Here is a 16,292-nt window from a genome sequence, read left to right as displayed (position 1 = left end):
TTGAATAAATGAGCTGAGAGTGCTTTGTCTGCATATGCAGCAGTGAGCATGTGCTTGCTTCTGTGGACACTGAAGACTCTGAGGGTCTCGTGAAGATGCATCTACTAGTTCAGTCAAAAAGATGTAAAGGGCACTTGGCACAGAGTGGACCCGTGAAATTGAAATGCAGTGTGTGTCCTTGTGCTACTCTGATTTTGTATAAATGTAGATTGCTAGATTACATTGGTAGGAGCAGCTGGTTTTGCTCTGCATTTTCCTTGTTAGTAATTCCACTTCTCTTTGCAAGCTTGTAATATCACTCAGTATCACACAGAGGTTGAATGAGATTCCTAAGAAATCCTTACCAGTCAAGCTGGGGAATTGTATGTAATCAAGGCAAGGGAAGGGGAGGGTAAGTAATTCCTTCCCAATATATGGCTACAAAATAATTATCACTAATCACCAGTATGCAATTTTATTAATAGAATGGAAAAGAACAGAAATGATTCAGATGTTTCCAAGTTTTAAGATTTGATAGAACTCTAACTCCAATAGTGATAGTAATGACATTTTAGCTACTGGAATTTTAGAGGTTTATTGTTGAATCACTCTGAAAAGACAGAGATGGAGAGAGAGAGAGTGAGCACTATATTTTACTTTCTGATATACAAAAGTGAAGGATAGAAACACTTGTAAACTTGGAATGTTATGCTTGTCATCATTCCCCCTTGTTGGTCTATAGTAAACTTTGTTCATAAGCCTATGTGATCAATATGTTTCATATTTGGTAAGGACATTGCTGGCTGACTTGACTTTGGTCCTATAGCAAGCCTGATAGCCAAGAACTGTCATGCTATGTTAGAAACAGAAGCCAGGGATAGGATAGAATGCTATCTTGTTCTGGGGTGAGCACAATGGATGACAGAGTCCAATACAAGAAGCAAAAGCATAATTGGGTTTGGTGCTATGTCATAAGTCAGATCAGACACCAAAACTGAGTAAAGGTGGGTGAAAGCCCAGAGAGTCTGCTTAGTTGCCCAGTGATGTCCAGCTCTTTGTGACCCTATGGACTGTAACCCTCCAGGCTCCTCTGTCCATGGGGCTCTCCAGGCAAAACTACTGGAGTGGGTAGCCATTCCCTTCTCTGGAAGATCTTCCTGATCCAGGGAGTGAACCTAGTGAACCTAACCTCCTGAATTGCAGGTTAATTCTTTACTGTCTGAGCTACCGGGGTATTTATATGGGAAGGCCAGAGACACAGATAAACTAGGAGAAGAATGTGGTCTGGCAAGGAGACAAGGCAATATTGCCTAATAGAAGTTAAAAGTCTATGTTTTGGAGTCAATTCTGAATTCCTACTTTTCTTATCATGTGTGTTAGTCGCTCAGTTGTGTCCAACTCTTTGCGACCCTATAGACTGTAGCCCTCCAGACTTCTCTGTCCATGAGACTCGCCAGGCAAGAATACTGGAGTGGGTTGTCATTTCCTTCTCCAGGGATCTTTCCAACCCAGGGATCAAACCCAGGTCTCCCGCACTGCAGGCAGATTCTCTACCATCTGAGCCACAGGCTTCCCTACTTTTCTTATTAGTTGTCTGCCTATTTGTAAGAAGAATGTGCAGTGGGTAGGTACTAGATTCTGCAGTTGGATTGCTGAAGCATGAATCCTGTTTCTTTACTACCAACCATGTGACATTGTTACCAACCCAGGTTCTTGGACTCTTTATGCAGCAGTAATTGTTAAGAGGCCAGATGAGAAATTCAGGCAAGGCTTTACTGGGACTCGTGCTATAGCACGAGGGAGGAGAATCAAGTAACAGGTGCCCTTGCTCACTCCTTGACAGGGGGCAAACAAGACCCTTAAAGGGGGTGAGGGTAAGGGTGATAGGCAATCAGACAGAGGGTTGGCCTAAGTGGTCTGCCCACCACCTTCCTGGTACTGTGTGCAACAATCACACATGGTACCAGACTTTTGCTCCTGGCACCTGAGAAGAAGCAGGTGGATTTTGGCCCTTTTGTATCTTATTGTTCTTACTTTGCCCCCACTGTACATGCAAGCAGTTGTTTTCAGTCCCTTATAATTTCTTTGTATTTTGTTGCTCCAAGAGATGTTTGTGCAGGCTCCAGCGATTCAGTAAAGGGTGCCAGGTCCCAGGACCCAGCCTGTCTCAAATGAGTAGGTTATTTAATCACTGAATGTTTCAGCTGTGAATCTGGAAATTAGAGAAGACCCTTCTTCTTCAGAGGCTTCCCTGGTGGCTCAGATGGTAAAGAGTCTGCCTGCAATGCAGGAGACCTGGGTTCAATCCCTGAGTTGGAAAGAACCCCTGGAGAAGGAAATGGCAACCCACTCCAGTATCCTTGCCTGGAAAACCCCATGGACGGAGGAGCCTAGCAGGCTACAGCCCATGGGGTCACAAAGAGTCAGACAAGACTGGACGACTTCAGTTTTCTTCCTCATAAGGTGGGTGTGAGGATTGGGTGAGTTAATATACGAATAATCTTTAGTGCAGTCGTTGCAGATAGTAAGCACAAATAATTGTTACTATCATTATTAATAATCTTTTTGTGTTTCTGCATCTCCTTTATAAAATGAAAGTCATAACACACACCGCAGAGGGCTGTAGCAAGGAATAAATGAGATAAGGCGTGGAGGCAGCGGGCTCCAGAACAGTGGTCAGGAATTGTTATCAGGTCCATAGAGGATGTGTTTGCCAAGGTAATATCCCATGAGGACAGACCTTTTAAGAGCCCTAAGATCCTACCAATAAATCAGATAAATCATAAAGCATGTACTCCAAGCCTAGCATCTGACAGCAGCCACTTCCCTGCCTCTCTCATCCTGTAAAACAATATCAGAAAATTGAAGAGTGTGAGATGGAAGGGAATTTAAAGTCCTAAATTCAGTCTGTGCTTTGTATGAACAAGGGGACAGAAGCCCAGAAAGATAAGGTAATTTGCAGTGACACACAACTAGCTTGTTATAAAGCTGCTCCTTGAATTTACTTATAATACTTAGACTCCTAGTCTAATATCTATTCCACCCCGCCACGCTGGCTCTGCCTCTTCTCAATTCTCACAACCTAACTGACGCCTCCTCTGGGGCTGACTTGAGTTCCATGAAGGACCGTAGCTTAACTTCAATATGGAGTGAGCCTCTCCTGAGTAGGTCCCCAATTTCTGCTTGATGAGTGCCAAGTATTTCTGATAGGAATCACAGTATAAAAGGAAATAATATATTATTAATCAGGAAAGCATTATGCTAGCAACAGGAAAGCTATGTTATGGTCACAGTTAACTGTTATTTTTAAACACACTTTTAATTTTAAATTTCTCTTAGGTATTTTTTCTTCCTGTAATTGATAATGCCTTATTTTTTTGTTTGTTCTTTTTATATCCTGCACATAGCACATAAAACATCTTGAGTTCACATTGGTAAACTTAATATCTGTTGAATGAATAATTTGATCAATGGGTTTGTCTTAAGTCTGACAACTCATTTTGATACCTGATTGAATTTTTCAACCCCTTACATTTTTCTGATTCTCATATTTGCCAGGTAGTTTTGGATACCGATTTGAAAAACCTAAGTGTCTGCACACTCTTCAACTCTTTACCCCTTCATATTCACACACTCAGACATTGTCTATGGTCCTTCTAGAGCCTTCTATCTTTCTTCAGAGGACTGAGTACAGCAAGTAATTTTGGCAGGAGGTGGGGAGGTAGTGGGGTGCACCACAAAGCTTGGAGGATTTTACTTCCCAGACCAGGGATTGAACCTGTGCCCCCTGCAGTGTGAGCGCGAAGTCTTAACCACTGGACCAGCAGCTAACTTTTAAATCTAAACAAAAGTAGTATTCCCACAACAATGAGACTAAAAGCTGATGATCAGGCATAAAATATTTGAAAAAATAATGAAGAGAAAGTAAAAATTAGTATTGAAAAAAAAGAAAATGTTAATGTACTCAAACATTTAATTCTCTCAAATGGCTTCTTTTTTCTTCTCTATTCTGTCTATAATAATAAAATGGTGTTTCATCAATTTTAAGACATACTTTTTTAAAAAACATTTCAACATCGCTAACATTATGATGTGTTTCCAACGTGATGGCATCTTGCATTTTATAATAAACACTTTTTCTATCAGGTTACACAAAAAATATGTCATTGTATGATGGAGGGTGTTTTCAACATGATGAAATACAGCAATAACAGTATCAGTGCCACTTTGTGCTGGTCGTCTTCTGAGTATTTGATACATATTAACTTCTTTAATCCTCACAAATACTTCCAGAGTGGGTTCTCTTATCCTTCCTCTTTTCAGATTAGAGAAACAAGGACAGATTAGCAGTTAAGTAGTTGCCTATAAAGTTCCACATCTAGTCAGTAACGGATCTGGGATGTGAACCCCGACTCCTTCCCAAGGCTGCATTCTTAACCTCTACCTGCTACATTTTTCTGGCTTTCCTTATAGGACTTTGAATGCTCTTCTTGTTTCCATCTCTTGGATTGTCTTTTAGAATACTTACATATTTTTGTAAAATAACTGTACTATCCATTTTCATTCTCACTGGTGTTTAAAATTACTTAATTAATTTGTAGTTTTGTGTCTGCGTGTTTTTCCAAAGGGCCATTAATAGAGTTATGATAGATACAGTAGTTACAAGAGCCATCTCTGGGGCTGGAAACTACCTGAGTTCAAACACCAGCTTGGTTACCTACCAGCTCGCTTACCTTGGACAAATTACCTAACCTCCATTTCCTCATTTTAAAAAAATAAGTATTTAATGTTTTTAGAAATTCTGCTTTATAAGGTTATTTTGAGTATTAAATCAAATGACTTATATGTATTTAGGACAGTGACTGACCATAATGAATGCCCAACAAATATTAAATGATTTTTGTAACTTTTATGAAATCAGTATATGAGACTGAAGTAAAAGGGGAGGAGATGAGGTTAAAATATGTTAGGAAGAAATACTCAGAAAAGTTAGTAATTTACTAACTTATTCATGTATTCTACAAAATACATTTGAGGTTCTATTTTGTCCAAAGCAACAGAGGGACAGTATCTTCCTTCTTATACCTGAAGATCTATAGAAGGAAGATACCTTGCAAAATACATTTGTGTTCTGCACAGAGCCTGGCACAGAAACTGAATGAAAGAATGAGTGAGTGAGTGAATGAATGGATGGGAAGGAGAGGTACATCAATTCTTATTCTCCAAAAAAGTATAGAGTCACAGAGCTCTGAGTGCTCAGGGAAGGATGAAATCACTTCCAGCTAAGATGGATGTGAAGAGATTCACTCACCATATATTTAAGTGCCTTCAGTATTCTCTCTTGTAGATACAGAGAATAGAATGTCAGGGGCTTCCCAGGTGGTGCTAGTGGTAAAGAACCTGCCTGCCAGTGCAGGAGACATAAGAGACAGGGGTTCGATCCTGGGTCAGGAAGATCCCCTGGAGGAAGGCATGGCAACCCACTCCAGTATTCTTGCCTGGAGAATCCCATGGACAGAGGAGTCTGGTGGGCTATAGTCCATGGGGTCACAAAGATCCAGACAACTTAGCACATAGCACACTGCTCTCAAGAGTGATGCTCCTAGCACTTCCTTATTTATGTGTAGATATTAATGATGAAAAATATCGCTAAGGAATGGGGTAGTCATTTTAGTCAACGGAATTGGATTCATTTTATTAATTCAGGCAAGCTGTCTCTAAATTGCTGCTATCTTATTCTTTCTTTAATGGATACAAAATTACCTTATTCTCATAGAGAAATGTATTACTCTATTTGAATATTTATATTAATTTCAAATTTATGAGAGCCAAAAAAATCACATGAATATCTCGGTAAAGACAAATAAAACAGTTGTATTTATAGTTTAGACAATTGGGTATTTTTGGTTTGTGTGTATGCCATTTCTTCTGCTGAATGAGTGAGCTTAAAAAAAAAATAAATCTTAATTGGTAGCCAAGAAGATTACATGCTTATGTTTTACAAGAACAAGCAAACTCATCTTCAAAGAGCCTAATTTGAATTGATGAAAGAAAAATTACTAAAAAGGCATTAATTTGATAAATATTAAAGGACTAGATGAAACAATTATCTTACCCAAATCACCTGATTATAAATAGTTATTGCTACATAGGAAATCAGTCCTGAATATTCATTGGAAGGACTGATGTTGAAGCTGAAAATCCAATACTGTGGCCACCTGATGCGAAGAACTGACTCATCTGAAAAGACCCTGACGCTGGGTCTTTGAAGACAGGAGGAGAAGGGGACGACAGAGAATGTGATGGTTGGATGGCATCACCGACTCAATGGACACGAGTTTGAATAAACTCCAGGAGTTGGTGATGGAGAGGGAGGCCTGGCGTGCTGCAGTCCACGAAGACATGACTGAGTGACTGAACTGAACTGAACTTGTCAACTATATATTTATATAGATAGATTGATAATTTTTTTCCCGGAAAAAATCAGTGAAAATGTCAACAATAGTTAAAATATGAATATGAAATTAAAACCCCTCTTCTTTTGCTTATTTCATCCACCAGATGTCCCTCTTCTCAACTGTGGTGATGTGTTACCACACAAATAAGTGTCAGTGCTATGGTAATGAAAATAACTGGTAGTTGAGTTGAATAAAATCCACAGACAATCCCAAAGGCTTATTCTGGCAACTGAAAATGGCAAAGCCTTAGCAACTAAGTCTAAATGCTCTTTCCAGACAGAGTTTCTCTCCATACTGTCATTGCTAAGAGGCTATCTGACCTGTTCTTAAGAATTACTTCAATGGGAGAGCCACTCCTATCCAAAGCAGTGGGTCTAACTGGTCAGCTCTGCCTGGTGGGAAATTCTTTCTTAATTTGATCAAAAATTTCCTTCTTATACCTATCAACTACTGTTTGAATTTCTACCTTTGGAAATTTTTTAAGTCATAACTAATACATGTATTCTAATAACATTCATCTAAATAATTAAGTAGCTATTAAATAATATCTGTGTATTCTTTTCTTCAGGGTAAGTATGTTATGTCCCCAAAATTCATTGATGAGTCAGTATTTAGAATTAAAGGCATATTTTCATATAAGCACAAAATTACGGATGGTGATTATGGTTGTGGACTAGGTCACAAAATTTTATTTAACTTATACCAAGATGAAATAGTCAGAAGTTGCCTTTATTCAGTAAATATTTGTGAAATACCTAATTAAGAATTCCCCATGAGTGTTGCTGCTGCTGCTGCTGCTGCTGCTAAGTTACTTCAGTCGTGTCCGACTCTGTGCGACCCCATAGACGGCAGCCCACCAGGCTCCCCTATCCCTGGGATTCTCCAGGCAAGAACCCTGGAGTGGGTTGCCATTTCCTTCTCCAATGCATGAAAGTGAAAAGTGAAAGTGAAGTCACTCAGTCGTGTCCAACTCTTAGTGACCCCATGGACTACGCCTACCAGGCTCCTCCATCCATAGGATTTTCCAGGCAAGAGTACTGGAGTGGGGTGCCACTGCCTTCTCCAATGAGGGTTATTTAATGTTAATTATATTTGGTTGAATGGACACTACACAGAAATTTATTTGAAAATTATTTTCTCAGATCCAAATCATAATTCTAAGCATCTATCACATATTCTGCCCCAGTGTTTGATGTAACTGTAAATAATCTGAATTGTAAATGATTATTTTACATTATTCAAACTCTAAGAGTAACTAAATAGCATTCAAAGTACATTTCCATTCTTAAATTATCAGACAAATCTCTACTCTCATCATTACAATTTAATATCCATTAATCTGCATGAACACAGATGAGCATATCAATATCCAGAGGGAACAGTACTGAGAGAAGGAAATTTGATCACAGAACCGGGTAATTATTGCAAATGGAGATTACTCAGCACCAGTACAGCTGTCTACATACTAAACCATTATATTTTACTTTTAAGAGTTGTTTGAAGGTTGCTCTAGTCAACATCTGAACTCTGTTAATTTTAAAGACATTTTTCCCATTATATGTAATATGAGTGGGCATTTCTTGTAACTCATTGTAATGACCCCATGACACATATACATTTTTAGTTCTAGGTAATAATAGTTTATGATCACACTCATTTGAAATAATTTTCTCTTCAGAATCTCAGTGAAAGGATGGAGTACTCCAAAAATCAACTGACTGCAAATTATCTTCACTGAAAATCATTATGTTTATGCAAATCAAGTAACACAAATTACATGTTCCAACTATTTCTAAACTGTTCTTGGGGAAAAAAAATAGAACAAATACTTCTTAAAATGAAAATCCAGCCAAATTTCCCAGTTCTGCTGAGTCTTTCTAGGCTCTCGAGATGTCCATCCAGTACTTGAAGCCACAGAGTTTGAAATTCAGAAATTCTCTGCTTCCAAGCATTATGGTTGTGGGAGGATTAGATCTAAAGCCCGTTATTGACAAATCCTGTTAATTGGTGTTTCATCCCTTGGTGAGGCAGGAACAGGGAGGCAGATTCATAAGCTTATTATAGAAAATCATAGAAAAGATAGGCCACCAGATAGTTCATCAGTGATGTTGACTCCACAGGGCAGGATGCCAAGATTAAGTGAATTGCTTTCTTTTCTTTCTCTACTTTCCATTTTTCTCTTAGCTCCCTAGGCTCTATTCATGTGGTCATTTATAGAACTACTAGGCACAAAGCACAGCACTGGATTTCAAGCTTTTCTTGGGCATTTTAGCCAGTGAAGACCTAAGATTCGTGGTGTGGTTGGGGGAGTGCTTAAAGGAAATAGTGAACTTTTAAGGTTAATGGAAAAATATTAGCATTATGTGTGTGGGTGTATGTGTTAAAGATAATTAAAGAAGAACACAGGTCATCCTCAAGGGATGCAGAAAAGCATGCTAAATGTCATTGCTGTAAGCCTATAGACAAATCCTTTCTAAATTGTACTGCTGTGATTCTGACTTTTCAGTCTCCTCTCTTAGATGATGTATTATAAATATATATTCAGATTCTGTCCAGTGCAATCCCTATGACTCAGTTTTGTTTCTTTCCTTTTTTTTTTTTTTTTCTCCTTTGACTTGTTTTTCTAACCAAGATAAGTGCTCCCAATGTTTCCACTCATTTTTATTGAGCTTTGTGTTTTGGGGGAAATTTCCTGTGCACACCTACGAGTTGCTTTCTCTCTGCACTTTTTTATTCCTTCAACTCTCACCTCCCAGTGAAATCTTCCTAGAAGAAGGAAATGAGCTTCATGAGCTTTCATGATCTGCTTTCATGATTTTCAGAACTTTAATGACAGCCTGAACAAAATGCACTCATTCAAGCTGGCCCCTTACTGCTCTTTCATATCCTCACTTTTATGGAGGGCCGCACCATGCAGCACGTGGGGTCTCAGTTCCCCGACCAGGGATTGAACCTGTACTCCCTGCAGTGGAAGTGTGTAGTCTTAGCCACTGGACCACCAGGGAAGTCTCTAATATCCTCATTTTTACCTCTTGACCTTTGCTTTTCCAATTCCCTCCAGCTGTCTTCCCTGACTTCCCCAGTCTTCCTTCTTCACTGTCCAGTTCAGATCCAATCTCCTTTTTGAAACTTTGTCTGATTCCAGTAGCCCACAAAGTCTTCAATTTTTTTCTTCTTTTTTATTATACTTGAAAAAATGTAACTCAGACTTTTGTCCTCTATGTATTGATTGTTGTTCTTTTTTATGTTATTGTTGTAGTCTTACCTGCAACTAAATTCTACTTCCCTAAAAGTGTACAACATGATTTATACTTATCTGGTGTTTTCCTACCGTAGCTAGTAGGAAACATAGGTATATATTGTACATATAAACTGTATTTATTTTTTATTTTGTGTAAATATTTGTCTACTAGTTACTCTTTCCACAGGATTTGAATGAAAAAATTGTAAATCAACTAAAATTATCATGTAATTCAAGTCCAAATCTAGTATGAACCTTCTTATATAATGTAATTAAAACTGATAATTTGTTAACTAATTTAATTCAATTGCAGTAGGTAATGATAAAAATGATGTACCTTTTAGTTTTATTTTATTTTCTTTAGTTTCAACTATATAACCTTAGACCATTTTTTATTATGAATGCACTGATTAGGGTACGATGTTATCTTATAAAAACCATGCTCAAATTTTATATCTAATTTCCAATTTTATATTTTTAAAAATGGAATGAAAACCCCATTTGCAAAAATAAACTCAAAATGGATTAAACACCTACCTAAATGTAAGACAGGATACTATAATAAAACTTCTTAGAGAAAAACATAGGCAGAATACTCTTTGACATAAATCACAACAATACTTTTTTGGCTCCATCTCCTAGAGTAGTGTAACTAAAAGCAAAAATAAACAAATGGGGCTGAATTAAAGTTAAAAGCTTTCGCACAGCTAAGGAAACCATAAACAGAATGAGAAGACAACCTACAGAATGAGAGAAAATATTTGTAAACTATGTGACCAACAAGGGCTTAATTTCCAAAATACAAATAGCTTATACAGCTAATATCAGAAAAACAAATAACCCCCCAAATGGGCAGAAGACCTAAATAGCCATTTCTCAACAAAAGACACATGGATAGCCAATAGGCACATGAAAAGATGCTCAACAACACTAATTAGAGGGATGCACATCAAAACAGTGAGGTTCCCTTCACATTGGTCAGAATGGCCATCATCACAAAGTCTACAAATAATAAATGCTGGAGTGGGTGTGGAGAAAAGGAAACTCTCATACTGTTGGTGGCAATGTAAATTGGTGCAACTACTATGCAAAAGAGTATTGAGATTCCTTAAAAAAAAAAATTTTAATTACCATATGATCCAGCAACCGCACTCCTGGGCATTTATCCAGAAAAGAAGAAAACTTTAATTCAGAAGGATACATGTATTTCTATGCTCATAGCAGCACTATTTACAATAGCCAAGACATGGAGCAACCTAAATGTCCATCAACAGATGAATGGGTAAAGAAGAGGTGTTACATGTATTCAGTGGGATATTAGCCGCTGAGAAAAAGAAATAATGCCATTTGCAGCAACATGGATGGACCTAGAGATTATCATACTAAATAAAGTAAGCCAGAGAAAGGCAAATACCGTATGGTATCACTTATATATGTACTCTTAAAAAATTATATAAATGAACTTTTTTACAAAACAGAAATAGACTCACAGATACAGACAACAAAGTTGTGGTTACTAAAGGGGAAAGAAAGCGAAGGGATAAATTGAAAATTTGAGGTTAAGGATACATACTACTGGATACATACTAGGTTTACTATTATATATAAAATAAATAAGGACCTACTTGTAGTACAGGGGATTCTATTCAATATCTTGTAAAAGCCTATAATGGAAAACAATCTAAAAAAGATCATATCTCTCTATCTACCTAGTAACTATCTGTGATTGAATCACTTTACTGTATACCTGAAACATTATAAATCAATTGTGCTTCAAATAAAAAGGAGTGAGAACCTGAAAGATATAATGTGAGTACAGAATCCTTCTAGAATTATATACTTTTTCCTAGCCTAGTACAATTGTCTAACCTAAACCTAATTTGACAGGGATTCTTTTTAGCAACATATGTGTCTTGAATATTTCAAAGATTTCAGCGTAGTTTTCATAGAAATAACAGCTATCTGGGTTTCAGTACTCATTTTAACCATCCTACATAAGAGTTCCTAAATTACAGCAGTAACAATAATAAATGCATTTGGCATATACAGGTTTGGAAACACACCCGACTGACTTTTAGTGAGCAGACAATGAGTTGGTGCAGAATCACATAAATCTGCTAGAACTGAGTCCACTTATCACCAGCATCTAGCAGACCTTGAGATTTGCTCCATATATTTTACAGAGCAATTGGGGAGTTCCTTGAAGAGCATTTAATTATGGAGATAATGTTTGAGAGCTTTTGTGAACACATAATATCCACATTGCCTTTTTAGACATTCATGTTCACCTCCAGAGAGTTCTAGCACTCAAATAACATTCAATGAATATTAACCATGCCATGTTTCATGAGAAAGTTAAGTATTTTTAAATGTTTTAAATCAATAAAAACTTTTATAGACTGTTTCAATTCCGTTCAGTTGCTCAATCATGTCCGACTCCTTGAAACCCCTGGACTACAGCATTCCAAGCTGGCCTGTCCATCACAAACTCCCAAAGCTTGCTCAAACTCATGTCCATTGAGCCAGTGATGCCATCCAACCATCTCATCCTCTGTCATCCCCTTTTCCTCCCACCTTCAGTCTTTCCCAGCATCAGGGTCTTTTCCAATGAGTCAGTTCTTTGCATCAGGTGGCCAAAGTATTGAAGTTTCAGCTTCAGCATCAGTCCTTCCAATGAATATTCAGGACTGATTACCTTTAGGATGGACTGGTTGGATTGCCTTGCAGTCCAAGGGACTCTTAAGAGTCTTCTCCTACACCACAGTACAAAAGCATCAATTCTTCAGCATTCAGCTTTCTTTATATTCCAACTCTTACATCCATTCATGACCACTGGAAAAACCATGCTGCTGCTGCTAAGTTGCTGCTAAGTCACTTCAGTCGTGTCTGACTCTGTGCAACCCCAGAGACGGCAGCCCACCAGGCTCCCCCATCCCTGGGATTCTCCAGGCAAGAACACTGGAGTGGGTTGCCATTTCCTTCTCCAATGCATGAAGGTGAAAAGTGAAAGTGAAGTCACTCAGTCGTGTCCGACTCTTCATGACCCCGTGGACTGCAACCTACCAGGCTCCTCCATCTTTGACTATATGGACCTTTGTCAATAAAGTAATGTCTCTGCTTTTTCATATGCTGTCTAGGTTTGTTATAGCTTTTCTTCCAAGGAGCAAGTGTCCTGGCTGCAGTCACCATCGACAGTGATTTTGGAGCCCAAGAAAATAAACTGTTTAGCTTGCAATATACGTTTCTGGCGTAAGATAACCATAACTGAAGAGCATTAAGACTAGCAGTAGTGAGACTGCAGAACACATAAAGGCCTAGTTGATTCCTTATATTCCTTAATTCAACAATTAAAAGAGTATTTTTTTAAATAACTCAAACATGTTAATTTTTTTTTTGCCGGCGTCTGCCCTCGGTATAACAGTCAATTATACAAAGACAGAAAATTGTCATATTTTAGTACAAGTATTTCATCTTTTTCATTAATTTTGTGAGTGATTTCTTTTAACTCTTGGAGTAAAATATGTTTTCCAAACTTAATGGAACAAATTTCTCTAAATATTTAAGTAGAGTATATATACAAAACTTTTTCTTGAATGAGTTCTAGCTCTTCAAACAAACTGAAAGAACAGTAGAATTATAAGGCAGAAGAATTAGAATATTTCAAGCAAAAAAGTTTTAAATATCTGCCATCAAAGGCTAAATAATAGCCCCCCAAAAGATATCTACACCAAATCTCTGAAATCTGTGAATGCTAACTTATTTAGAAAAGTGGTCTTTTCTGATGTGATTAAGTTAAGAATCTCAACTTGAGATAATCCTGGACTACCCTGATAGGCCTAAATCCAATGATAAGTGTCCTTGTAAGAGAAAGACAGGGAGATTTGAGCCAGACAGAAGAGAAGACGCAGAGAAGAGAAAGCAGTGTGACCAGAGAGGCAAAGATAAGAGTGATCCGGCTTACAGTCAAGGAATGCATACACCTGCCAGTAGCTGGTGGAGGCAAGGAATAGATCATTTCATAGAACTTTTGGAGAGAGTGCAGTCAGACCTACACCTTAATTTCAGAATGCTGAACTCCAAAACTGTGTGAGAATACATTTCTGTTGTTTTAAACTGCCAAGTTTGTGGTTCCTTGTTACAATAGCCACAGGAAATTAATATTCATAAAATAAATCCAGTAAGCATGTCATCTAATCCAATACTGGGAACAACTCAAGATTAAATAGATACTAAGGTCTTCATTAGACAAAGACTTCTCAAAGAATGGTATTTGAGCAATTCAATGATTTTACAGATCTGGTTATGTTCATTATAATCTGTTGTGCTCCTTACAGAGAATTATGGGGAAAAAGTAAAATATATTCATATAAAAAAGCAAAATTCAGAAGTCTTACATAAAAAGTGGTAGCAGTTGTTTACAAATACAACATATTTTCATTTCCGTAGGAATTTCTTTATTGTGCTTTTAAAGAGGAAATTTGGTTCTGAGTTCCTTCAGGGGAAATATTAACATTGTATTTTGTTTTTGAAAACTTGTAAAATTAAATTTGAAGCTATGAGACTTGAGTATTGATAAAGAAAATTGCAGTGCTAATACTAATAGAGCACCGGGGGAATGTTAACAGAAAGGCTTATCTGCAGAGTATTAGGAAATTGTTTTATAAGTACTCTGTGCCCATACACATACTCTCATTAATAAAATGTTAATTGGATTTTGAATTTATGGTGAAAACTAATGCCGTGAGCAATTAAGTAAGTAGTAATCTGGTATCAGAAATTTTTATTAAATTGGGAGGAAAGTTGTCTTTACTTTTATTCAGCTCACATGAAACATTTGGAATGTGAATATTTTACATTTAAATATTTTAACATATTATTGTGTTGTGTAAAAATCAGAATTATTGTACACTTTCAATCCTTACCTTATTTTCAATAGGCTTTCAACTCCATGACAAAGGTTTTCTTACTTTACCCAATCTTCAGCATCACATCTTGCAATTATGTCCTAGTTTTCAGCTTTTCCTATGGACTCTGGTACTTAGAATCAGAGTCATGTGGCAAGAGTTACCTTGTAGAGATACTAATAATTTGGGGGAGATCACCCAAGTCATGATTGAGAGAATCAGCCAAGGGATGAGGGATATTCAGTTTGTGATGCAAATGGAGATAAGTCTATGGCCAAAATGGCAACCCATTGCAGTATTCTTGCCTGGAGAATACCGTGGTCAGAGGAGCCTGGTGGGCTGCTGTCCATGGGGTCGCACAGAGTTAGACACGACTGAAGTGACTTAGCATGCATGCATGCATTGGAGAAGGAAATGGCAACCCACTGCAGTATTTTTACCTGGAGAATCCCAGGGATGGAGGAGCCTGGTGGGCTGCCATCTGTGGGGTCGCACAGAGTCGGACACGACTGAAGTGACTTAGCAACAGCAGCAGACCACCCTGAACACGCCCCATTTCATCTGATCTCGGAAGCTAAGCAGGGTCGGTCCTGGCTAGTACTTGGATGGGAGACCGCCTGGGAATACTGGGTGCTGTAGGCTTATGGAGAAGGAAATGGTAACCCACTCTGGTATTCTTGCCTGGGAAATCCCGTGGACAGAGGAGCCTGGTGGGCTCCAGTCCATGGATAGTGTTCCACTACCTTCTGCCATTTTGGAGGGCTTCCCTGATAGCTAAGAGGGTAAAGCATCTGCCTGCAATGTGGGAGACCTGGATTCAATCCCTGGGTCGGGAAGATCCCCTGGAGAAGGAAATGGCAACCCACTCCAGTATTCTTGCCTGGAAAGTCCCATGGACAGAAGAGCCTGGTGGGCTACAGTCCACAGGGTAGCAAAGAGTTGGACATGCCTGAGCGACTTCACTTTCTTTCTTCTAAGAAATATGGAAAATTATGTGATACCTCTACAGGAAATTGAATTACCCGTATCATATTAATAAGTTTAAGATTAGATCTTCTTGTCGTCTAGCGTATTGAGGCACTGCATCTTAACTCTACTGCTGATTCACGGGTGGTTCCGGTGAAGGGTGGCTGTAGCTGTTTATGCATTATGATATTTTGTTGGTACATTGCAGTCTGAGTCCAACTGAGCTGAGATAGAATTTTCACTGAATGGCTCTTCTGTGGCAGAGAAAAGGCTCAGTACAGGGATTTCTCTAAAACCAACCAAAGAAGGGTTAGTTACTGAGAGCACAAAAGAAGTTGATTGTAAGGGTCTCTTATCTCTGAGGTAAAGCCAATCAAAAAAACAAAGCTTTGTAAAAATTCGAGATAAGAAGATAATCTGACCATATTGATCATAGTATATTTGTATGCACAGTGACTTTGTGGTATCTCTGTTAAATCTAACCCCTGTTCTGATAATTCTGGTGGAGGAATTATGCTGGAATTTGATTAACTTTAATCTCCTGCTATGTAGCAGAAGTGAAAAGTGAAGGTCCATCAGGCTCCTCTGTCCATGGAATTCTTCGGGCAAGGATACTGGGGTAGCCATTCCTTTCTCCAGGGGATCTTCCCAACCAGGGATCAAACCCGTTCTCTACATTGCAGGCAGATTCTTTACCATCTGAGCCACCAGGGAAGATATGGGGTGAAGGATATCCAAATGGAG

General features: G+C 38.3%; 1 protein-coding gene and 1 pseudogene across 1 annotated transcript in view; both read left to right on the top strand.

The window, feature by feature from the left end:
* PTPRR (protein tyrosine phosphatase receptor type R) overlaps positions 1 to 16,292 on the top strand; it is a 273,565-nt gene that overhangs the window by 58,948 nt on the left and 198,325 nt on the right. The window lies entirely within an intron of this gene.
* LOC120859001 lies at positions 15,104 to 15,224 on the top strand (annotated as a pseudogene).

Source organism: Oryx dammah, unplaced genomic scaffold (assembly GCF_014754425.2).
Source record: "Oryx dammah isolate SB20612 unplaced genomic scaffold, SCBI_Odam_1.1 HiC_scaffold_29, whole genome shotgun sequence".
Taxonomy (NCBI): Eukaryota; Metazoa; Chordata; class Mammalia; order Artiodactyla; family Bovidae; genus Oryx; species Oryx dammah.
Note: the sequence above shows the minus strand (reverse complement) of the source record. Positions and strands in the feature narration are given on the sequence as shown.